The sequence below is a fragment of the Pinus tabuliformis genome, chromosome 1_1 (genome assembly GCF_031772625.1).
Source record: "Pinus tabuliformis cultivar Carrire ecotype Pingquan chromosome 1_1, CPIR1, whole genome shotgun sequence".
NCBI lineage: Eukaryota > Viridiplantae > Streptophyta > Pinopsida > Pinales > Pinaceae > Pinus > Pinus tabuliformis.
In genome coordinates this window covers 413,749,388-413,775,487 of record NC_142297.1, presented here as the reverse complement: position 1 = coordinate 413,775,487, position 26,100 = coordinate 413,749,388, and the positions used below count along the sequence as shown (strand labels likewise).

At 38.5% G+C, this 26,100-nt stretch overlaps 1 protein-coding gene and 2 pseudogenes across 1 annotated transcript in view; 1 reads left to right on the top strand and 2 right to left on the bottom strand.

Moving 5' to 3' along the window:
- LOC149213453 (uncharacterized) overlaps positions 1-26,100 on the bottom strand; it is a 188,967-nt gene that overhangs the window by 7,743 nt on the left and 155,124 nt on the right. The gene's annotated exons all lie outside the window — the stretch shown is intronic.
- LOC149213455 (uncharacterized) lies at positions 10,672-12,152 on the bottom strand (annotated as a pseudogene).
- LOC149213454 (two-component response regulator ORR21-like) lies at positions 14,838-24,915 on the top strand (annotated as a pseudogene).

The window sequence follows — 26,100 nt, the reverse complement described above, 5'->3', positions numbered from 1 at the left end:
TTATATCCCGACCTCGTTGGGGACATGCAAAGAAAAACAGAGAAAAAGCAGACCGCTCTGATACCACTGATCCGGATTTAAACAGGAACGCAATAGATTACAGAGATAACCATAAATACAGAGATGCGATAACCATATACACAAAGATGCAGCGGAAATAATACTTCATTTCATTACTGTAAAATACTGAAATATGCTTACAAACAGAAATGGAAAGAAACCAGCTAGGGCGATGGTAGCTTATCTCTGAGAAGAGATGTGGTGGCTACATGCCTCTGAACTGTTCCGAACTGTATTACAATGAGGCTCAAGGGCCTATTTATTGTTGAGAAACAATGAAAAACCCTTCACATCCCGAAACCTAGCCCTAGAAGATGAAACGCCAAATTGTGGGCCCCGTTTGGGTAAATTGGTACATCAATTTCCCGGGGTCGTAACTTTGGCATACGATCTCCGTTTGACGCGTACGATAGCTCGTTAGAAAGATCTATCCGAGAACTACCACTTTGGGAGGCAACATCGATCCATGGACCCATGTTGCCCCAGAATCCCAAAAAAACGTCGTTTAGGGCCTCAAAACGGCTCCGGAAGTTCAGGACCCGAAAAACTGCTAAAAATAGTAAACTGTGCTACAATTTAGGAAACTGAAAAAACTAAAAGAGACAGTTGTGAGGGTCCAAATGGGTTGGTGGGTGGCCACCAACATCCACCTGGATCACCAAGAAATCATGGTTTCGAGATAAAATCAAAATGTTATCGAGATGTTCGCAACACTACTCATCATACATAAATTGCATCTGGACAAAATGGATATGATCAAGTAGTGGATGGAACTGACAACAATTCATCAGAGTATAAAATTCCATGAAACAATTATTTTGCACATCACAGAAGACAATATAGAACTCTAGATATGGAAATAAGAGGGGTGTGTTTGGAGGAGTTAGAAAACCGTGTCAACATCACAAAACAATATCTTAATAAATAAGAAACACATTTGCTAACTAAGAAGCTATTGTAAAACAGGTAATAGTAAGTAAAAAAAAGAGAATAAAAAGCTGATGTTATTGTGCTTTGTAGCTTCTTGTCCACTTATTTGACCTTGGTCCATATGTATTTTTCCTACTCTTTCGTTGCAAAAATGCATCTTTCATGAATAGATGAATATCAGGCCTTTTAAGTTTCAAGCCCTTGCCCATTATTTTTGGCTTATACACTTTGAACTCTGAAACATATTACATTAGAACATATTACATTAGTTACATTCTTCCAACCATATAAAACTAATTATTAAATGTTGTTAAAGTAAATATTCAGCTATTTTGAAATTCATATTTAAGATAAACGGACTGTAACAACCAGTGCTAGGTAGCCAGACATCTATCATCTGTGAACTTCATCGAAAATTCCTTCATCATTAAGGTATTACAGTAATGCATAAAATAGAAAAAAAAATTAACTCAAGCAGCAACTTTTTAAACTCCTTCGAAACTTGACCACTGACAAAAATGTGAAGCATAAAAGAAAATGCATAAAGATTTCGTTGAACAAGCTTAAAAATTTTCGTGTCCGAAGATCTCACACTTTGCATGAGATACTAATGCTCAAATGTATTTAGAAAAAATTGATAGTTTCTGTCAATCCATAGCACAACTAAAATCAATATGATAAACAATAGAGTTCCAACTAAGAGAAAGTGCTTTCCGTATAAAAAGTAGTTAACACTATCAAGATTTTCAAGAAAGTCAGTGACGATTTAGTAAATCCAAAGTTTGAGAATGGCGCAGACAGCTAAAGTACAAAACAAACCTTCAAACAGAGTACTACTACCAAGGAAACCAACAAAGTCTCAGAAAACATAAAGTTCAATAAAGCAGAGATCCAAAATTTACCCAAAAAGAACTTCAAACAGAGCAGAAGCAAAACTTCACCGTAAAACAAGAGAAATCTACAACCATACAACAACGAAGGGATTAACAACCATAACTCGGAAACAAAACTAATAGAGAATAAACCAGAACAAAGTTTAGGGAAAAATCCTGGAAACTCTAGGAGAGATCCCAAAACTCTGAGTCTATCATATTCTTCACTTCTTCTATACCTCCAGGTTCCATTAGGTACTTGTATAAATTTGTCGTTAAGCCCCCATGTCAGCCATTATCACAAGCTTTGTTATTTGAAGGGTCACACTGCAAGAACATAATGGGATTGCGTTATAAATATTGCCGCCCTCCTTGGCATAGAATGGCAGGCCGGACGGAAAATGTCTTGAAAAGACTGACCTTCAAAAGAATTTGAAATAAAAAATTTCAAAGATAACAACTTTTTGCAAGGTCCCGGGCATCAAAATTAGGCCAAACAAATGATGCTTAAAAACACGCATTTATCTTGCATATTTTTACGCCTTACGGCGTTTCCCTATGAGACCAACTCCCTCCCGTGTCAATGTGTACTGTAGTGGACTGTCGATCTTTGTGTTAGACGATTAGAAAGTTTTGTGTCGTTGGATCATCAGGGCGTGGAAGTTCTAGCAAGAATTAGGACTAACCATTTCTGGTGATTACGCTGCCGTTTGGAACGACTATACCTGTCTTCCCCACTGCCGAACGACTACATCTATCTTCCCCTTGCTGCCATTTAAATATTGCTGCATACGCCTGGTTTTTTCTTGCTGACTAACCACCGCCGATGATTACGCTGCGGTTTGGAATGACTATACATGTCTTCCCCTTGCTTCCATTTAAATATGGATGCATACTCCTGGTTTTTTCATTATGCTTTCCAGTTTTGGCTGATTTTCCAAACGCAATCGTTGTACCTTCTTGCGCAGGGATTGCACACATTCTTCATTTATTTGCTGTGAAAAATGAGGTTGAGGTATTGTTGGAGATGTTTTCCCTTTCTCATTCTCATTCTCTAGCGTACCATTTTACTTCTTTCTGTAAATTATTTCTTTTCGTAAATTGATATTATGGAAACAAATATAACGTACCATTTTACTTCTTTCTGTAAATTGATATTATGGAAACAAAGTCACTGTGACCTGTAAGATATAGAGAAGTTTTATAAACATCTTAAGAGAAGTTTTATAAACATCTTCCATTAAGATGTAACCAAGAACTACAAACAAACTACATTTAAAATTTATATTCGAACCTACAAAATTTCAAATAGAAATCTTTTAGAAGAAATTTTGAACGACCTACACAGGTCTATTGCAAGTCTTGGGTTATAGGGATAGTTTCAGAATTATTGTCAGCCTAAGAAACATATAACTATATAACTATATGTTTCTTTCTACCATATAAATTGTCAGTTGAGATATACAGTAATTGGATATATAAATACACCAGGGCTTGTTCAATATATTTAGCAAAATAATAGAACAAATTCAAGATGGGGTCATGGATGTTTTACGAATATGAGAAAAGTATTTTTGCTAGCAAACTCGGCTTAGAAAACTCGTTTCCACAACCTGCAAGTACATAAAAGAAAATTATAATGATATCTACGCCTATAAAATAATAATAATATTCAATCAGAGTACAAACCCTAAGGGTACACTAAACAAAACTTAAAATTCATAGTGTTGATAATAAGTCTTGCAACATTAACCCAGTATAGTTGACAAGTAAGCAACCCTCGTTAAATTATATAGGTTGCAAGAATTATTAATTACATGTTGCAAGGTAAACCCCGTGTGCCAGGGAGTTAAGGGGGAAAACCCTAATGGTTTATGCTAGGAAACCACAGACAATATTACCCAACACCCAGATTACAATATTACCCAACCCCCAGATTACGGGTTTGAAAACTAATTAATAGGGTTAAAACAAAAGCTTGATTTCTGTATGCCATAACTCTGACCTGATAGTCTGACCTGAAACCCGAAATAAATAAAGTAGTGGTATAAAAAAACCCATTGAATTGAGTAAATTCCAAATCGAAAGGAAGAACTTCATTTAAATAAATGGAATATTTTCAATTCCTAATCTGTGGCCAAAGAAGAACAGAAAAGAACAAAAGACTAAGTTAGTCGTACTTATACTCTGCAGAAAATTTGAAATACGTAAAGAAATATAAGGAAATAAATTACTTTAGGGTTTCCTGGCAGTCGGTGGACAATGCCCTGAACAGAGCTATTTACATTAACCGAAAAGCATGCGATAATTAAGAATAGGGTTCCTTAAAACGAAGCAAGAATCCCCCTTGATTACCTTGCAAAGATGGAGTACAAAGGAACTAATTCTGCGTCCAACAATAAGAAATCCCAAACCAGCGATAAGATACAACTGAGAGCCTAAAACCCAAAGGAGAAAAAGGAAAATAGAGTTACAACAGCATGTATATCCAAATAAATATGGAAATGAGACAAATAAAATTTTAGTAGAACACGCTGCACTCATCCTATGTGGGCGTAACAGTGGAAACCATAACTCCAGAGCTAACTTTTAATTACAGTTGCAGCACTGACAATGGAGCTCTACCCAACAGAGTACTGTGAAAATGAGCTGACTATGGGGTGGAAGGGCGGGTTAGTTATCCTTAACCGTCCTGTCTACATCTGCACCATTCGATTGTAAACCCTGAACATCAACGGTCATGCCCATGACACCTTGCACGCGCCAAACCGGCCACAAGTCCTCGTAATTGAGTGACAACTGGAACTTCGGGAAAGTTCAGAGGAGGCTCTTACGTTATAAGTTAATCAGTGGAATACGAAGGGGAATTGCATAGAGAGTCGCTATAACATGGTCATGAAACAAATTATAAGCAACGGTTAACCGTGTAAACCTTGCATGCATTCCATACTGAAGGTTAATTCAATAAATTTTTAAAGCATAACCAATATATTTATGGGACGCCTAACCAGATCAACCACCTGAACATAATTATATTAGCAGAAAAACCTTTGATATTAATAGGAAAAAGAGAAATTAATCAACTTAAAAGTCAAACAAAATAAAGTAATCAATTTAAATTTTTGTTGATAATTAAGGCCTGCACCATTTGAAATTAAAATAAATTATAATCATTCATCCACCTTCGAATGTGTACCACAGGTGTGGAACTGGAGTGTGCACTTTCTGATATGTAAAGTTTGTGTTCTGTAACCATTTATCATTACCATTTTATGTCTGTTTATGGCACTTCATTAGAGTGAGTATTTCTTCCCTGGATTACAATGTTCTAAAAACATGAAACGGTTAAGGATATATATCACTTTCACCCCTAAAAAAACACATAAACTAAATCCAAAAAAACGACTAAACTAAATCCGCAGGGAACAACCTGGTAACGCTGCAACAAAAAATTTCTTTCTACCACGTGGTAGACAGGTGTTATAGTTAATAGAAAATTTCTTTCACCTGGTAAAGCTGCAACAAAAAAATCTTTCTACCACGTGGTAGAAGAGTGTTATAGTTATTAGTGTTACAATTTTTAGGTAGAAGGGTGTTATAGTTAGGCCGATAGGCCTTCCTTTGAAAGAGATTTTCGTCGTCCTTTTGTTTCTAAGGCTGACACCTGGCGTCGGGCATAGAGTGGGAAATTTGTTTTCATATTTGTTCAGGGAAACGACTTAGCGGGCATAGAGCGGGCAATTTGTTTTCGTATTTGTTCAGGAAAATGACTTTTTGCCGACACGTCAGCACCTGCATATCGGCTTCTCTGCAAGGAAGGGGCTGTTGAAAAGTGTGCAACAAGAAATGCTTGTTGAGAATGCAACAAGATGATGGAGCTTAGTGAAAAGAGTCGCCTTCACTAAGTGGGCCCGCAGGAAAATTATGGCGCAAGTTCTATTTTTGATCCCAGCAGGGGTGATCACAGTGTGGGTGACCACAGTATGAGTGATCACAGTGTGGGTAACCACAGTGTGAGTGATCACAGTGTGAGTGATCAAAGTCTATTTTTAGACTGTCTGTCAAAAATAGAAAAGTCAAATATTATTGTCTCATAATAACATTTGGACTATAAACTTGATCTTATTCTCTTGGAGCACTTCAGGATGAACTAAGGATGTGGTACATGCAGATCCCAGAGGGAAATACGTGGTTACCTATGGGATGACTAATATTTGCATGCAGGATTTCAGTTAGAACTCAAGTGAGTTGAGTTTAGTGGACTGGAGGTGGAGTTGATGGAGTTGTGTTCAGTTTAACTTTGTTAAACTAGTTGTATTTAGTCTAACTGATCAATAGACTAGAGATGAGTTGGGTGAATTAGTTATTAATTAATTCACAAGTTATTGACTCATAATGCAACTATAGAATACATCAGTTAATTCAGTTGCATGTCAGTGCATGTTCAGTTCAGCAGGGACAGGTGTTAGAGGATCATATTGCTATCAGTTGTGACTATAGCCGTGCATGATTATTTGCACAATCAGAGGGATTGAGTATGCCAATGAATTGGCCAATATCATGAATTGTAGCCTGTGCTCACGTCCAACAGAGTGTGAGTGATTATTTGCAGGTCAAATACGAGTTTGGTAAGCCATTCTCATCAATTCTTGAGCAGGTATTGAGCTGTGGAGGCAGGCAAGCAGTGGAATAGATTTTGAGATCATATCTGAGCTGTATTGTGTGTAACAGGTGGAGTTGGTACTGGATTTCTTGTGATAAGCATTGTACTTTGTAATGTTACATGATTCAATCAATATAATATACAAATAGTGTGGGGTTTTTAGCGAGATGCTTTCCCCGGGATACATACTGTGTTAATGAGTTTGATTGATGCTTCTATGTGTGCTTGTGAATGTTTCTACTTCTGTAAATTGATGATTAACGTAGAGGAGATTATGTATTATACATGTTCTGCTTATAATTGTATGATCAGGATCATCTCTGTGAATATGTGTTAAATTATTCAAAATTTCTACATGGTATCAGAGCTAGATGATTTGTAGAAAAAATTTCTACATGGTATCGGAACGAGTTGATTTGTAGAAAAAGTTCTACAGGATATCAAAGTGAGGATTGATCATCTGATCTATTATTCAGAAAGTGTTTACATTTTATTTCTTCAGGCAGAGTCCATAATCAAGCTAGGTAGCCTCTGGATTCATCCTTCTTTTGGAAGGTGAGATATCTGGTGAATGCCCAGATAGTCAATCTATGTACAAGAAATACTTCGTTCTCACGAATTCTAGATCGGAAGCAGTTGAGTTTTGAGCTGGTGGAATTCAAATTTAATTCCAAAGAAAGAGATAAAACTCAGAAACATTCAGTGTGAGGATGGAGACAGTATGCCCCAGTATCTCACGAAGTTCACCCAATGCCGGGATGAGCTGGGAAGTGTGGGGGTGACTGTCGGATGAGGATGGTGAGTCTAGCACTCCTTGACCTTCCTAAGAGTTGGCATAACTACCAGCACTCGATGAATGGAAGGGAGAAACTGCCAGGATGGGAGAGACTTTGGTCGGATCTTGTGCAGGAGGAGATTATATGGAGCACCAGAGACGGTTCTTCATCCATGCAGGATGAGGAGAATTGTGCCTTAGTGAGTAAGGTGAAGAAGGGGAAGGAGAAGGTTTCTCTTTCCGAATCTTGTTCTTCCAATGATGGGAAGAAGGTTGACAAATCGAAAGTGCGATGCTTTGGTTGTCATGATGGAGACTTGGTGGTTGAGAGGGAGCATACATTACCTCTCAACATGCAAAGCCAGAAGAAGTCTCAGACGATTGTGGAGGAGCCACGATTGGTGCAGCAGCTTCAGGAGGTTGTGGAGGAGCCACAACAGGGGAAGCTGAGAGGAGATAGAGTAGAGACATCTACTCATCCAGAGACCTCCAGTAGGGGGAACTTCGAGCCAGGTGGGCTGAGGGATCGCATGCAGCCATACCTCCAGGTAGGAGGTCGAGTGATGTGGATTGATTGTCTCAAGGAGGAGGGGCAGGATCCTTGAGGTACCCAACGTCTTGGATGAGACCTTGCTACGGGAGCCCCGATGTGTAGTAGCAGGAACTGATTGATTAGGTAGAGACAGATGCAGATGGAGCGACAGAGAGAGCGACAGTGCAGGGAATCCCAGGACAGCGCATAGCTAGCAGGATGCAGCAATGCGAGAGGAACAAGTGTTTTGCACAGTGCTAGGTGGCACAAAGAGGTGTGCAATGGTGCGAGATGCATGGAGATGTTGCAGTAGCGCAGATGTCAGAGAGGCAGCACTTGTCAGCAGCAGGTAGAGCTTCAACATCAGAGGATGTTTCTAGCCCAATAGGGAGGTCAGTTGGGAGGTGCAGTGCGGATGCAATGCTGGGAGATAGAACCAACAGCAGCACGGATGCAGTCAGAGATCAAAGTGACAGAGGCTAGAGTAGTCAGATACTGAAGAGCACAGAGATGCAGGGTCTTCAGTCGACAGAGGCAATAGCAGTCAGAGACTTTGATGATAAAGCAAGTGGACCGGCCAGATGTGTTGCATGGAGAACATTCCAGAGTTACAGGATCGGGTTTGAGAGGAAGCCTTTCTCGTTGAGAGGGAGTGTTGAAAAGTGTGCAACAAGAAATGCTTGTTGAGAATACAACAAGATGATGGAGCTTAGTGAAAAGAGTCGCCTTCACTAAGTGGGCCCGCAGGAAAATTATGGCGCAAGTTCTATTTTTGATCCCAGCAGGGGTGATCACAGTGTGGGTGACTACAGTATGGGTGACCACAGTGCGAGTGATCGCAATGTGAGTGATCAAAGTCTATTTTTAGACTGGCTGTCAAAAATAGAAAAGTCAAATATTATTGTCTCATAATAATATTTGGACTATAAACTTGATCTTATTCTCTTGGAGCACTTCAGGATGAGCTACGGATGTGGTACATGCAGATCCCAGATGGAAATACGTGGTTACCTATGGGATGACCAATATTTGCATGCAGGACTTCAGTTAGAACTCAAGTGAGTTGAGTTTAGTGGACTGGTGGTGCAGTTGATGGAGTTGTGTTCAGTTTAACTTTGTTAAACTAGTTGTATTTAGTCTAACTGATCAATAGACTAGAGATGAGTTGGGTGAATTAGTTATTAATTAATTCACAAGTTATTAACTCATAATGCAACTATAGAATACATCAGTTAACTCAGTTGCATGTCAGTGCATGTTCAGTTCAGCAGGGACAGGTGTTAGAGGATCAGATTGCTATCAGTTGTGACTATAACTGTGCATGATTATTTGCACAATCAGAGGGATTGAGTATGCCAATGAATTGGCCAATATCATGAATTGTAGCCTGTGCTCACGTCCAACAGAGTGTGAGTGATTATTTGCAGGTCAAATACGAGTTTGGTAAGCCATTCTCATCAATTCTTGAGCAGGTATTGAGCTGTAGAGGCAGGCAAGTAGTGCAATAGATTTGGAGATGAGATATGAGCTGTATTGTGTGTAACAGGTGGAGCTGGTACTGGATTGCTTGTGATAAGCATTATACTTTGTAATTTTACATGATTCAATCAATATAATATACAGATAGTGTGGGGTCTTTAGCGAGATGCTTTCCCCGGGATACATACTGTGTTAATGATTTGATTGATGCTTCTATGTGTGCCTGTGAATTTTTCTGCTTCTGTAAATTGATGATCAACGTAGAGGAGATTATGTATTATACATGTTTCGCTTATAATTGTATGATCAGGATAATCTCTGTGAATATGTGTTAAATTATTCAAAATTTATACAGGGGCGGAGGTATTCATGGATGCCGAGGTTGGAGGGCAAAACGCCAGCATTCCCTGTGAGGGAGGCCACAAGAAACAATGGCCTCACTGACAGGCTGGAAGCCTTCGCATAGCTGGATGATGCGCCTGTGCCCGACGGAACAAAGAACACCTCGTTCAACAACAAGTCTCCGTATGACCTCCAATTTCGGAGACCGTTTCCTGCTCTTCTTCCATATCCGTCCGTTTTTTTCTCTCCATGTTGTCTTCCACGCCCTCTACAATAATGTTTTTGTGCTTTTCCAATATTGTTGCAATAATGTGTCCCATTTTTGCTGTGCAATCGATTTTGCATGACCTAGCCCTCTGTTGTTCCATATACACTATTTACACCTTTTTACTGTTCAGAAATTGTTCACTCAGGTGCTCAAGTATACACTATTTACACCTCCGTTTTACTGTTCAGAAATTGTTCCTGCTCAATTATCATGTCAGTGCTCTCAAGAATGGGTTTTCTGATCCCATTCTCTCTCATTTTGCTTCCAACATTTTAATTTTAGTCCAATGTTTTCTTAGTGTTCTCTTCTGGGTTTTCCACTTCTGGGTTTTTCAATGGCAGGTATAGCTCTGTTTCCCGGTTCAAAAATTGTTCGCCCAGGTTCCCAGGTTCTCAGAATTCTTCTGTTTACATTGCAGGTTAGTGCTCTCAAAAATGGGTTTTCTGATCCCATTCTCTCTCTTTTTCCTAGTTTTTCCTGATTCCTGGCTATATTATATAAATTATCCTAGCAATGCTTTGTAAATTTTATCCCTACAAAAGAAGAAACCCTAACTGATCGAATCTCCAAAGAAATTTAAACCAAAGAATCTACTTTTTGTTTTAAATGTCTTGTGTAAAGAAACAAGAAAATGCGAGGTAAGCGATGGAGAAACCTGGCGACTAAGAGGAAACATGGCCACAAGAATGACCTAGATCACTTTCGGGGTAAGGAGAAATTGTTGCCGCCACGGTTGCACTGTGGAATCTATCAACAGTATAGACCTGTAGCTTTCCCCTGCAAACAAGGGGAAATGGAAGTTGTATACGATGAGGGTGTGCAGCAGAAGAGGAGATTCATGAGATCTTCTGAAGGAAAATGGTCAGAAATTGTGTCACACCCAATTTTTGGAGTCAATCCAAAATCTGATGCACATTTATCCTTCAGCCTCAGCCCGCTATCAATTCCTAAAAGTTCACCCTGACTTTGAACATTACTGAGCATCCCAGGATATCCAGCATTTTGTACCAACCTGCTTGAAAGATTTGGTCCTTTCCCAACAAATCCAAAACTCCTAACATGTCTTGGATCTTGCACAACAGGAACATTCAAGCCCTAGGTTCTATGAGAAGCTTCTGGCTTAAATTCTGACCAATACCACTTGATGTGCCAAAACTTATTCCAGAACTACTTAGAGTTGGAGAACCAACTATGTCACTTATGCCACCCAACCTTTTAATTCCCGAAATGTGCATTCCACCTTCAATATCAGATGTTGTTAAAGGGGAAGATAAACAAACAGTACTGGAAATGGAATAATCATTTCCTTGGAGAATGTGCACATTCTGGCTGTTATAGTCTACAGTTGACATCCGTCCAATTCCTTCTGGTACATTAGATTCAGTTGCACCCAGGCCATATGCTGGCATTGGCATACGGTTTAATTTCCCTGAACCAGGAGCACCAATAATATTATTGCCAAGACTGCTATTGCCATTGGCTAGAGAAGATAAAGTAGCCCTCCCCCTAATTTCATTTGGAAGGACTTGTGGCCCAACAATACTGGCAGATGGCAAATTCAGGACTTGTCCACTCTGAAGCTGAGAACCTTGAAGTTGTCCACTAGGTTGCTGTTGTGCTGTAGATCTCTGCAGTTGTTGTTGTTGTTGGTTTATTTGATGTTGTTGTTGTTGTTGTATCAATTCCATCACCATCGCATTGTTTTGAGGATTAGATGCTCCATTGTTGTTTATCCCACAATCCACACTACCAACTTCTGCACCTTTATTGTGTTGCTGTTGCAGCATAGAAAATCTTGCAGATGTATCATTGGTTGGTAAACCCAAATTTCCAAAGGAAGGAATATGTTGCTGTGGCTAGCAAAATTGCTTCAGCTCTATGCTTCTCAGGAGTCCCTGAAGTAAATTTCCTTAGTTGTTCATCAATGGTTGCCCAAATTTCCCTCTATTTAAAGGATTAGAGTTTACACCATGAAATGTTGCTTGTAAAAGCAGTGTCCGAGCAATGTTTGGCAAGCCCAACCCATTGTTTGAATTCACTTGTCCAAGAAGTTCAGTTGGTAATGTCACCAGTGCTTGAGGTGATATTTGACCTGATGCCGCAAGCCTTTGAAGATCCAGCCTTCCAAGTAAACCCATAGGTCCAACACCTGCTTCTGTAGTTCCCCCGAAAGAAGAGTTCATTCCACTTTGCTGTTGTACCACTCCACTTAACCTTTTCAGATATAGCCTATATTTATGAGTAGTGAAATAATAAGATCAATTAAGAAGTCACATTGTTCTCAGTTGTAAATTCTAATAATATGACAACAATACTGACAAAAGCAAATATATTAAATACAGAGTAAAGTTAGTTGAATGATGAATCCTTTCCCCTATCTCCTCTATTAATTTTAACTCTCCAATAAATACATACAACTCAGTTATGAACAAAGAATCTAATAATAGGCACAACGTAATTGTGATGAAATAGAAAGGATCTAGCATAAACTCTAATAGCAGAGTTTGTGGAAGCTATAGTTCCATACAATGTGACAACCCCATAAAAAAAGAAAGAGTTGCTGAAAGGTTCAGCATCAGGTCAAATGAGTTCAATGAAGCCAATTACATCTAAAAAAGACATGCCCACTTCCATATGAAACATAAAGCAATAGGCATATAAGACAGCCACAAAATATTTTAATCACGTTAATCTAAGATGAATTAGATAGGGAACCATCGAAATTTCCTGCATTTTGCTTATGGTCTTATCCTTTTTTAAATTCATCTGATGGAAGTGCGGAAGATCATAGTGAGAACGGGATCCTAAAGAATGGCTTAGCACACCTATTTAGCTCAAGACATTTATTTTCCAAAAATTTTTGTACTAGAAGATGCTCTCTTTTCGCCAAAATGGTTATTAAACTAAAGAAAAAGACTTATATTTAAGACCTATCATTTTGATTTGATCAGTACCTTTCAGGTTCTAACATCTTTTACGAACACACAATCTTCTAAAAAGTTTCTTTGTCTTAAACTTGCTCTTTTTTGCACAAAAACAGTTAGAATTTATATTCTAAAAAATTGTGGCTAAACCATATAGCGTAGGTTTACAAGAAATATATAGTTTTAGGCAGACATATCATGGCTGAATGATAGAAAAAACATGGTATGACCACCCATTTTTAGAGAAAATTTTGATTGTGCACACCTAAGGATAGGTAGGAGGCGAGGTCATTCAAAGCCCTTCCTTGCAGTCCATGAAATTACATGGGTTGGTAAGGCTAAAATTATATCAAAACTTCCCACATTCTTTCCCCTTGCACATCATACTCCATTTGCCTCTTTGTAACTTTGTACGAAAAGAAAATGGGAATTGAATTACTCCTCTTTTTGCAGATCGTTGCATTTAGATGGGTTGGTGAGGCTACAAATATATAGAAACTGCCCATGATAGTCTGCAATCTGGCCACAGTTGTGTGACTGATGGAATCTGATTATTTTTATGGTCTAGACGCTGTTTTCAGGGTCTTGTTTCTGACAAGAGGGAGGACCCAGATAGCTCTTCTAGTGGCTCTTATTACAAACATGAGCTTGGCCCCAGATAGTTCTTCTAGATGCCTGGACTGAAGGAATGTGTGAACTTTCAGATTCAATAGCTATACATAGTGTTTGAATAGCATGTTTGTTATATGCAATGGCTGCTATTCAACATATGTTTAATGAAAGTGATTCCCTATAATGTGCAAAACTGCACAAGCACAGTGAGTACACCCGAATATAGCACAATAAAAAAAAATAAAAAAATTGTGCATTGTTTAGAAAATAGTTAATATATCATGAATTATGCACAAGATTCACAAAAGAAGCACACTGCTTCCAAGTGATGGGTCTCACACTGCCTGCCCTAAGTGTGGGCACTTTATGTCGATGCCTCCAAGGCCTACTAATATGAACCACTTATAAAATATTATTACAAAGCCATAAGGAGTCCAGTCAGCCTTTAAAAAGGGTCTGCAAAGGGTAAATTAAGTGAGCGAAATACATGGCAATTGCCTTGATTGAAACACATCTCTTAATGGGTTTTACGTTGTGTAAGAAACGTGTGGATTTTTCCTACAAGGATTGCATGTCATGTGCGAACAAGATACTACAGAAAGGATCAGTATTAGGAATGGCTAGCAAATGTTCCTATTTCATTGATGTTTTGACGGTACTGTAAGACTATAAGGATCTTTGAGTCACTTGAGGTACTTCCGAATTTGCACAATATGTACCTTGTCACCGAATCTTATTAACAAGCATTTTGTTAATGTGGTCTACCTTGGGTGGTTAATATGAGAGGTTGTTCTCCTCCCCATCTAAGTTGTGCCCTTATTATTGTTTCACCATCAAAAGTTAGCCTTGTTAGATTAGATTCCACATTCATATCACATCTTCTTTGACTAGAATTTTGTGTTGTGGTGAAATTGATGAATTGCAGGTACTCCTATCACAGGAAAAAGAAACCTCATGTTAATATTATGGAGACAACCTTGACAATGAATGCCATTCCCCTATTTCTGAATGGTTGCACCGAGATTCAACCACTACTTCAGATAATCGATGTTGGTTCTGTTACCTCATTAAAAACAACATCCTTGCACTTCCACATTACTCTATCTGATGGAACACATCAACATAAGACTTTGCTACCATCCGCATATGGCCCACAGGTTGTATCTAGAGACATCCAAATTGGCTCCATAATTATGCTTAAAAAAGCAGCTTGCACAGTGCTCCAAAACTCCTCGTAAGGCCCACCATTTGAAGTTACCCTCTTTTACTTTTTCCCTTCTAAACTCTTCTTGCATTAAAAGAAGGAAAATGGAATCTTCATTAATTCATTTCTCATTTGTTTACATAAGGTCCATTCGAGTGGTTGAGCTTGAAGTTGTGATGCGCTCAGCAGCATTGACGAAGGACGCGTCGACGCTACTACATGCACAGGCGGGTTCATCCCAATTTAGCTCTTCATCAGCTGAAGGTACCTTGCCCTCTGTAGTTACTACACAAACTACGGCAACAACTACAACAATTCCATTCACGGCACTTAGCCCTTACCGAAAATATTGGTCAATCCAAGGTAGGGCATCTACAGAAACATCATTGAATGCTTACAACAATGTGCGAGGCTCAGGAAAAGTTTTTCGATTTGACCTTATCAATCGTGATAAGGAAGAGATCCACCTTTCTGCATTTTCCAAACTGGCCGAATCTCTTTACAATCTAATTCAAGTTGGGCAACTATACATTGTTTCAAATGGCACAGTGAAAGAAGCAAATCCAAACTACAACCACCTCAAGAAAAAATGGGAAATTTACTTGTTTGTTGCTTCCACTATCAATCCATGTCCCACAGATGAACCAACATTTCCTTACCAGAGCTTTCACTTCAAGACTATTGTTGAAATAAAAAGTGAAAGTCCAAATACAAATGTGGATTTCATTGGTGTTGTTACCTCCACTTCACATGCATCAACAATTCGACGAAAAGATGGAAGTGAAACATTAAGGAAAACACTCATATTTAAAGACAAGTCGGGTTTTATGTTGGGTCCCTATAATACTAGTGATTACCCCATTACTATTGTAGTTATACCCCTTATTTATATTGTTGTGCCCCTATTACCCCCATATTGTTATTTCTGTGCCCCATAGAATCCCTTTATTGTTATTTTTGTGGCTTTATATTATTATTGTTAGGTCGGCTGGATTATATTGTGACTCCTTAGACTCCTATATATAGAAAGGAGGTTTTGTCATTTGTATCATCCAAGAATTGTTCATTTATGTAATGTAAAGGAGGTTTCCCCCTCGAAGAGGCTGAATTCTAAGGCGTTGATCTATCTTTTCTATCTTTTCTTGAGCTGGTTTCATAACATTTGGTATCAGAGCTTTGGATTCTAGGGTTTCGCTGCTCCAAACAGGTCATCGTGGAATTTTCGCTATAACTTTTTTTCTGTGACGTTTCAGAAGTCTAAAAAAAAACCCATTTGAGAAGAAATCGCGTTGAACCTTGGGTCCGAATTTCAGATCTTTTCGCGCGATATTTGAGGAGATATGCTCTGAGGAAGTTGGTATTTTTGTAGACTACTGAATTACATTCAAAATAGGTGACCTGGGGAAAATCGTCATAACTTTCTCTCTGGGGATCGGATTGAAATTTTGTAAGAAGGTACAGAAAGAGGACAGATTGCAGTTTCTTGTATGTGTGTTTCAGATTCAAAGGTTGAAACAGTGACTCGTGGCACGTCGTACAAGTTCGGTCTACTGAACCAGTCTAAAAGCAAGTCACTGTGGGAGATTTCACATAACTCTTCCTTGGAGAATTCAATTTGGCTCAGACTTGTGGCATTGGAAAGAGGACACAGAAGGCTACTACAGGTAGCAATTTCAAAACTGGATGATCCGAAATTACAGAGATACATCAGATTCAATATCAGGCTTCTATAAAGTGAAAAAAGGTGTGTAGTTTTTTTTAAAATTTTTATGTAAGCTTGGTTTAACGGAATTCAAAGGGCATAGTAAAGAATTATTATCAGTAACTGATGCCCAGAGGAAAGAAAATGCAAACACCTAGTAAGGAACCTGAAAGCTCTAGCATGGCTCATGAAGAAGAGGAAGAAATGCTACATGATATATCAAAATTACAAGAACAAGTGCAACAAATGTCACGCTCACAAAAGCTAAGATAAGTGGCGTGGAATCTAAGATAAATGGCGTGGAATCTAAGATAAATGGCGTGGAATCTAATATAAAGGGCATGGAAGCTAATATGGAGGATTCAATGGTAAATTTGAAGATAGATTTGAAGACAAACATGGAAGAATTGAAGAAGTTGCTACAAGAAAGGGTCACTAATGGTGAAAAGGTAGTAAAGGAAACTCATGATGAGAACAAAAGAAATGTTAATCATGATTCCATAGACTCTAATGTTGGATCGAAGACTCACCATGTTCCAAAAATCGATATGAGGAAGTTTGATGGCAAGGATCCCGCCACATGGATATTACAGATGGAGCAATTCTTCGATCTCAATAATGTGCAAAACATACAAAAGGTACGTATGGCAACTTTATATTTGGAACCAAATCAGTTTGTATGGTATCAATGGCTTTGTTCTCGTAAACAATTTATCACTTGGGCAATTTTTACGGAATAATTGATAGCACATTATGAGGATACAAAAAGCAACACTTTTTTTAGCCAATTGATAAGTCTCAAACAAAAGGGTTCAATAATGGAGCACATTGAGGAGTTCCAAAAATTGAACATAAGGGTAAAAGATATTCCAGAGAAGGATTGATGTGTTCATAGGGTCTTTAAAGGATAATATCCAACATGATGTGCGCCTTTGGGAACCTGATTCATTAGAGAAGGCATTCAGGTTAGCAAGAAAAATGGAAAGCAAAATTATGGCAACTAGGAAGCATACCATTCACAACTATAAAGACGGAAGTGTTGTTGCCCATAGTCTTCCACAACCTAAAAGGTTGACACCACAACAATTGGAAGAAAAAAGAGCAAAAGGGCTTTGTTACAATTGTGATAGCAAATACACAAAAGGTCATAAGTGTGCTGAGAAGAAATTATTCTACATAGATTGTGAAGAGGAAGAAGAAAAGGAGCAAGAAAGGTCAAAAGAAGAGGATATATTCCAGGAACAAAGCCTAGATGAAGAACAAATAAATCCAACCATATCTTGTAATGCATTGGCGGGAATTACCACTCCTCAAACCATCAAGATAGAAGGACAAATCAAGAAGAAAAAGGTAATAGTGTTGATTGATTCAGGAAGCACCCACAATTTTATTCATTGTAGGGTAGCAAAAGAATTGAATTGCTTCCTATATCCAGCACCAGAGTGTCAAGTGATGATTGCAAATGGAGGAACAATAAATTGTTCTGGAAAGTGCCATAATATCAAGCTATCCATGGGAGAATATGTATTGACTAGCCCAATGCTTTCCATTCCAATGGGAGGTGCTGATGTTGTACTAGGAGTCCAATGGCTACAATCCTTGGGTACAATAGCTTTTAATTTTCAAGAACTTTTCATGAAATTTTTGTGGAAGGAAAGGAAGTTGAATTAAGGGGTATTGCAGGGAAACCAGGAAAGATAATCAGCTCTAATGGCATGACAAAGCTTCTAAAAAAGGAGCAAAGAGGTGTAATTGCACAATTATGTTCGCTAGATGTTTCCACATTGGAATCATCTATTTCTCTAGATCTCCATAAAGTCCTGGACAATCATTCCAAGGTATTTGAGACTCCCAAAGGTCTCCCACCTATGCGTGATCATGATCATGCTATTCATCTGATTCCAGGAAGTGTTCCTCCAAACATCAGGCCGTACAGATATCCATATGTCCAAAAAAGTGAAATTGAACGTATGGTTGCAGAAATGCTAGAGGTTGGTATAATTCAACCGAGTCAAAGTTCTTTCTCAGCTCTAGTAGTATTGGTGCACAAGAAGGATGGATCATGGCGCATGTGTCCAGATTATAGGGAGCTCAACAAGCTCACTATTAAAGATAAGTTCCCCATTCCTGTCATTGATGAATTACTGGATGAATTGCATGGATCAATTTACTTCACCAAGTTGGATCTTCGTTCGGGATATCATCAAATCAGAATGAAGATTGAAGACATTCCGAAAACGACATTTAGAACTCATGAGGGTCATTATGAATTTTTGGTCATGCCTTTTGGACTTACCAATGCACCTTCAACATTTCAAGGTTTGATGAATTCAATTTTCAAACCATTCCTTAGAAAATTTGTGTTGGTATTTTTTGATGATATACTAATCTACAACAAGTCTTGGAAGGATCATGTTGAACATGTTGACATGGTGCTACAACTATTGGAGGAGAAACAATTATATGCAAAAAGATCCAAATGTTTCTTTGGAGTCCAGGAGGTGGAATATTTGGGTCATATTGTATCTCATTAAGGAGTTGAGGTAGACCCTAGCAAAATTAAAGCCATTAAGGAATGGAAAATCCCCACATCCATAAAGCATTTGCGAGGATTTCTTGGGTTGACAGGGTATTATCGCAAGTTCGTTAAGAATTATGGGAGAATAGTAGCACCTCTAACAACATTATTGAAGAAAGATTCATTTTCATGGACTCCGGAAGCAACAAAGGCCTTTAAACATCTTAAAGAGGCAATGTGCCAAGCACCGGTCTTAGCTACACCGGACTTCACAAAAACCTTTATTGTGGAATGTGATGCTTCAGGAAATGGAATTGGTGTTGTTCTAATGCAAGATGAAAGACCTATTGCTTTTGAAAGTTGTCCAATCAAGGGAAAGTTTCTAAGCAAAGCTATTTATGAGAAGGAAATGTTGGCAATACTCCATGCACTTAAGAAATTGCGACCCTACCTAATGGGAAGACACTTCAAGGTAAAAACGGATCATGATAGCCTTAAATACTTTTTAGAACAAAGATTATCCTCTGAAGAGCAACAAAAGTGGGTCACAAAGATGTTGGGTTATGACTTTGAAATCATCTACAAAAAAGGGAAGCAAAATGTGGTGGCAGATGCACTCTCAAGAAAGGATGAGGATATGGAAGGATTGTTGTGTGCCATTTCTATTATCCAACCCCCTATTACCCCCATATTGTTATTTCTGTGCCCCATAGAATCCCTCTATTGTTATTTTTGTGGCTTTATATTATTATTGTTAGGTCGGCTGGATTATATTGTGTCTCCTTAGACTCCTATATATAGAAAGGAGGTTTTGTCATTTGTATCATCCAAGAATTGTTCATTTATGTAATGTAAAGGAGGTTGCCCCCTCGAAGAGGCTGAATTCTAAGGCGTTGATCTATCTTTTCTATCTTTTCTTGAGCTGGTTTCATAACATTTTAGCATTGATGTGACATTATGGGGAGACCATTGTGATTACATAGGACATAATCTTTCTGAATTCTACTCTTTTGACAGCCCACCAATCCTTGCAATCAAAGGAGGTCGCGTATCTGAATTTAACGGCACCACAATAGGGACGATACCAACAAGCACTCTCACAATAAATCCACAAGTTGAAGAAACTCACCAACTACACGCATGGTTCCGTGAAACAGGCTATAGCTCTTCTTCTCCATCTTTGAGTAGAAACTATGGTGTTGCTTCGAAACGTACCCTACCACGAAAGACGTTTCATGAAATTGCTGGCATGCAACCCTCCAATAAAGCAATCTGGGTTTTAGTTCGAGCAACAATTACTTCTCTTCATATGGACGACTTCTACTTTCTATCATGTCCATTAGATTTCAATGGAAAACAATGCATGAAGAAGGTTGTGGAGCATTCTAACAATCTTTGGCATTGTACAAAATGTAATGGTGACTTCCCAGAATGTGACTACCGTTACAAAATTAAAATTGAGCTACATGACCACACCGGGAATTTACAAAACGTCACAGTTTTCAATGATGCAGGGAACGAGCTCATGTGCATCATGGAAAAAGACCTGTTCCTTCTTTCTATCGAACCAACTGATCTGCAGGAAATTTGTGGCTGAATTTCAGGGCACCGTGTCCAACTAACACTTTCCATTAAAGCATAGTACTTCAACAGTGTTCAACGCTTGCAACCAATGCTGATCAATTCAGAAGAAATTCAATATGCCTCTGCATGCAAGGAAGCACTCACTGACATTCAAGCAATGTCCACTTCAAAACGACCTATTGTTTGCCGCCTTTGAACTGTTTTTTAGGGTTTCTTCTAACACGACTGTTTGTACATAAACAAACATTTCCGCACAACTAATTGTCTCATCTTGTTGTAAATTACACACCGATGTTATTATGATGCAAACTATAGCTTTCACTGCAAATACTCTCTTCCAGTCATTCCAAAATATGTATGTTTGCCATTTACATTTTACATGATATAGATATCAACACTTGTAAAGAGTTACTACATATGTTTCTCGTCTGTTGTCTACATGATATACATTGATCTCTTACTTGCTAATCTATTCATTTTATCGTTCAAACATGTCAAACAAAAAAAAATTGAGGAAGAAGGGAACAAAATATTTTTAATCTTGCTTCTCTCCTCTCAATGATAGATGCCAAAATAACATATGATTTTATAACATTCCTATTTGCATGTTTTTTCTTCTACCTAATCTACCTACCTTCACCGATGTTGAAATAAAAAATATTTAACTAGTATATGAACATAATACTAGTATATGAACATACATGAGGATAAATAATAATACTCATTTTTCTGGATTATATATGGATGTTTCTAGCCATTTTTTTAAATCCAGAATGATCCTAACGGTAATACATTCAGCAATAGAGGAATGGAATTGGTTGTCAAGGTTGTCTCCATAATATTAACAGGAGGTTTCTTTTTCCCGTGGTAGGAGTACCTGCAATTCATCAATTTCACCACAACACAAAATTCTAGTCAAAGAAGATGTGATATGAATGCGGAATCTAATCTAACAAGGCTAACTTTTGATGGTGAAACAATAATAAGGGCACAACTTAGATGGGGAGGAGAACAACCTCTCATATTAACCACCCAAGGTAGACCACATTAACAAAATTCTTGTTAATAAGATTCAATGACAAGGTACATATTGTGCAAATTCGGAAGTAACTCAAGCGACTCAAAGATCCTTATAGTCTTACAGTACCGTCAAAACATCAATGAAATAGGAACATTTGCCATCCATTCCTAATACTGATCCTTTTTGCAATATCCTGTTCGCACATGACATGCGATCCTTTTAGGAAAAATCCACACGTTTCTTACACAACGTAAAACCCATTAAGGGATGTGTTTCAATCAAGGAAATTGCCATGTATTTCGCTCACTTAATTTACCCTTTGCATACCCTTTTTAAAGGCTGACTGGACTCCTTATGGCTTTGTAATAATATTTTATAAGTGGTTCATATTAGTAGGCCTTGGAGGCATCGACATAAAGTGCCCACACTTAGGGCAGGCAATGTGAGACCCATCACTTGGAAGCAGTGTGCTTCTTTTGTGAATCTTGTGCATAATTCATGATATATTAACTATTTTCTGAACAATGCACATTATTTTTTATTGTGCTATATTCGAGTGTACTCACTGTGCTTGTGCAGTTTTGCACATTATAGGGAATCACTTTCATTAAACATATGTTGAATAGCAGCCATTGCATATAACAAACACGCTATTCAAACACTATGTATAGCTATTGAATCTGAAAGTTCACACATTCCTTCAGTCCAGGCATCTAGAAGAACTATTTGGGGCCAAGCTCATGTTTGTAATAAGAGCCACTAGAAGAGCTATCTGGGTCCTCCCTCTTGTCAGAAACAAGACCCTGAAAACAACGTCTAGACCATAAAAACAATCAGATTCCATCAGTCACACAACTGTGGCCAGATTGCAGACTATCATGGGCAATTTCTATATATTTGCAGCCTCACCAACCCATCTAAATGCAACGATTTGCAAAAAGAGGAGTAATTCAATTCCCATTTTCTTTTCGTACAAAGTTACAAAGAGGAAAATGGAGTATGATGTGCAAGGGGAAAGAATGTGGGCAGTTTCGATATAATTTTAGCCTTACCAACCCATGTAATTTCAAGGATTTCAAGGAAGGGCTTTGAATGACCTCGCCTCCCACCTATCCTTAGGTGTGCACAATCAAAATTTTCTCTGAAAATGTGTGGTCATACCATGTTTTGTCTATCATTCAACCATGATATGTCTGCCTAAAACTATATATTTCTTGTAAACCTACGCTATATGGTTTAGCCACAATTTTTTAGAATATAAATTCTAACTGTTTTTGTGCAAAAAAGAGCAAGTTTAAGACAAAGAAACTTTTTAGAAGATTGTGTGTTCGTAAAAGATGTTAGAACCTGAAAGGTACTGATCAAATCAAAATGATTGGTCTTAAATATAAGTCTTTTTCTTTAGTTTAATAACCATTTTGGGGAAAAGAAAGCATCTTCTAGTACAAAAAAATTTGGAAAATAAATGTCTTGATCTAAATAGGTGTGCTAAGCCATCCTTCAGGATCCCGTTCTCACTATGATCTGTCGCACTTCCATCAGATGAATTTAAAAAAGGATAAGACCATAAGCAAAATGCAGGAAATTTCGATGGTTCCCTATCTAATTCATCTTAGATTAACGTGATTAAAATATTTTGTGGCTGTCTTATATGCCTATTGCTCTCTGTTTCATATGGAAGTAGGCATGTCCTTTTTAGATGTAATTGGCTTCATTGAACTCATTTGACCTGATGTTGAACCTTTCAGCAACTCTTTCTTTTTTTATGGGGTTGTCACATTGTGCGGAACTATAGCTTCCACAAACTCTACTATTAGAGTTTGTGCTAGATCCTTTCTATTTCATCACAATTACGTTGTGCCTATTATTGGATTCTTGTTCATAATTGAGTTGTATGTATTTATTGGAGAGTTAAAATTAAGAGAGGAGATAGGGGAAAGGATTCATTATTCAACTGACTTTACTCTGTATTTAATATATTTCCTTTTGTCAGTATTGTTGTCATATTATTAGAGTTTACAAGTGAGAACAATGTAACTTTTTAGTTGGTCTTATTATTTCACTGCTCAAAAATATAGGCTATATCTGAAAAGGTTAAGTGGAGTGGCACAACAGCAAAGTGGAATGAAATCTTCTTTTGGGGGAACTACAGAAGCAGGTGTTGGACCTATGGGTTTACTTGGAAGGTTAGATCTTCAAAGGCTTGCGGCATCAGGTCAAATATCACCTCAAGCACTTGTGACATTACCAGCTGAACTTCTTGGACAAGTGAATCCAAACAATGGGTTGGGCCTACCAAACATTGCTCGGACACTGCTTTTACAAGCAGCATTTCATGGTGTAAACTCTAATCCTTTAAATAGAGAGAAATTTGGGCAACCATTGATGAACAATTAGGGAAATTTACTTCAGGGATTCCCGAGAAGCATAGAGTTGAAGCAATTTTACCAGCCATAGCAACATATTCCTTCCTTTGGAAATTTGGGTTTACCAACCAATGATACATCTGCAGGATTTTCTATGCTGCAACAACAACACAATACAGGTGCAGAAGTTGGCAGTGTGGATTGCGGGATAAACAACAATGGAGCATCTAATCCTCAAAACAATGCGATGGTGATGGAATTGATACAGCAACAACAACAATTGCAGAGATCTACATCACAACAGCAACCTCGCAGACAACTTCAAGGTTCTCAGCTTCAGAGTGGACAAGTCCTGAATTTTCCATCTGCCAGTATTATTGGGCCACAAGTCCTTCCAAATGAAATTAGGGGGAGGGCTACTTTATCTTCTCTAGCCAATGGCAATAGCAGTCTTGGCAATATTATTATTGGTTCTCTTGGTTCATGGCAATTAAACCGTATGCCAATGCCAGCATATGGCTTGGGTGCAACTGAATCTAATCCACCAGAAGGAATTAGACGGATGTCAACTGTAGACTATAAGAGCCAGAATGTGCACATTCTCCAAGGAAATGATTATTCCATTTCCAGTACTGTTTGTTTATCTTCCCCTTTAACAACATCTGATATTGAAGGTGGAATGAACATTTCAGGAATTAAAAGGTTGGGTGGCATAGTGACATAGTTGGTTCTCCAACTCTAAGTAGTTTTGGAATAATTTTTGGCACATCAAGTGGTATTGGTCAGAATTTAAGCCAGAAGCTTCTCATAGAACCCAGGGCTTGAATGTTCATGTTGTGCAAGATCCAGGATAGGTTAGGAGTTTTGGATTTGTTGGGAAAGGACCAAATTTTCAAGCAGGTTGGTACAAAATGCTGGATATCCTGGGATGCTCAATAATGTTCAAAGTCAGGGTGAACTTTTAGGAATCTATAGCGGGTTGAGGCTTAAGGACAAATGTGCATCAGATTTTGGATTGACTCCAAAAATTGAGTGTGACACACTTTCTGACCATTTTCCTTAAGAAGATCTCATGAATCTCCTCTTCTGCCACACACCCTCATCGTATACAACTTCCATTTCCCCTTGTTTGCAGGTGAAAGCTATAGGTCTATACTGTCGATGGATTCCACAGTGCAACCATGGCGGCAACAATTTCTCCTTACCGCAGAAGTGAACCAGGTCATTCTTGTGGCCATGTTTCCTCTTAGTCGCCAGGTTTCTCCATCGCTTACCTCACATTTTCTCGTTTCTTTACACAGGACATTTAAAACAAAAAGTAGATTCTTTGGTTTAAATTTCTTTGGAGATTTGATTAGTTAGGTTTTCTTCTTCTGTAGGGATAAAATTTACAAAGCGTTGCTAGGATAATTTATATAATACAGCCAGGAATCAAGAAAAACCAGGAAAAAGAGAGAGAATGGGATCAGAAAACCCATTTTTGAGAGCACTAACCTGCAATGTAAACAGAAGAATTCTGAGAACCTGGGAACCTGGGCGAACAATTTCTGAACCGGGAAACAGAGTTGTACCTGCCATTGAAAAACCAAGAAGAGAACACTAAGAAAACACTGGACTAAAATTAAAATGTTGGAAGCAAAATGAAAGAGAATGGGATCAGAAAACCCATTTTTGAGAGCACTGACCTGAAAATTGAGCAGGAACAATTTCTGAACAGTAAAACGGAGGTGTAAACAGTGTATACTTGAGCACCTGAGTGAACAATTTCTGAACAGCAAAATGGAGGTGTAAACAGTGTATATGGAACAACAGAGGGCTAGGTCGTGCACAACCGATTGCACAGCAACAACGGAACACATTATTGCAGCAGTAAGTGGAAAAGCATAAAAACATTATTGCAGAGGGTGTGGAAGACAACATGGAGAGCAGAAAACGGACGGATATGGAAGAAGAGCAGGAAACGGTCTCCGAAATTGGAGGTCAGACGGAGACTTGTTGTTGAACGGGGCGTTCTTTGTTCCGTCGGGCGCGGGCGCATCGTCCAGCTATGCGAAGGCTTCCAGCCTGTCAGTGAGGCCATCGTCTCTTGTGGCCTCCCTCACAGGGAACGCCGACGTTCTGCCCTCCAACCTCGGCATCCATGAATACCTCCACCCCTTCCTTGCAGGGAGGCCGATACGCAAGTGCTGACGTGTCGTAAAAAAGTCGTTTGCCTGAACAAATACGAAAACAAATTGCCCGCTCTATG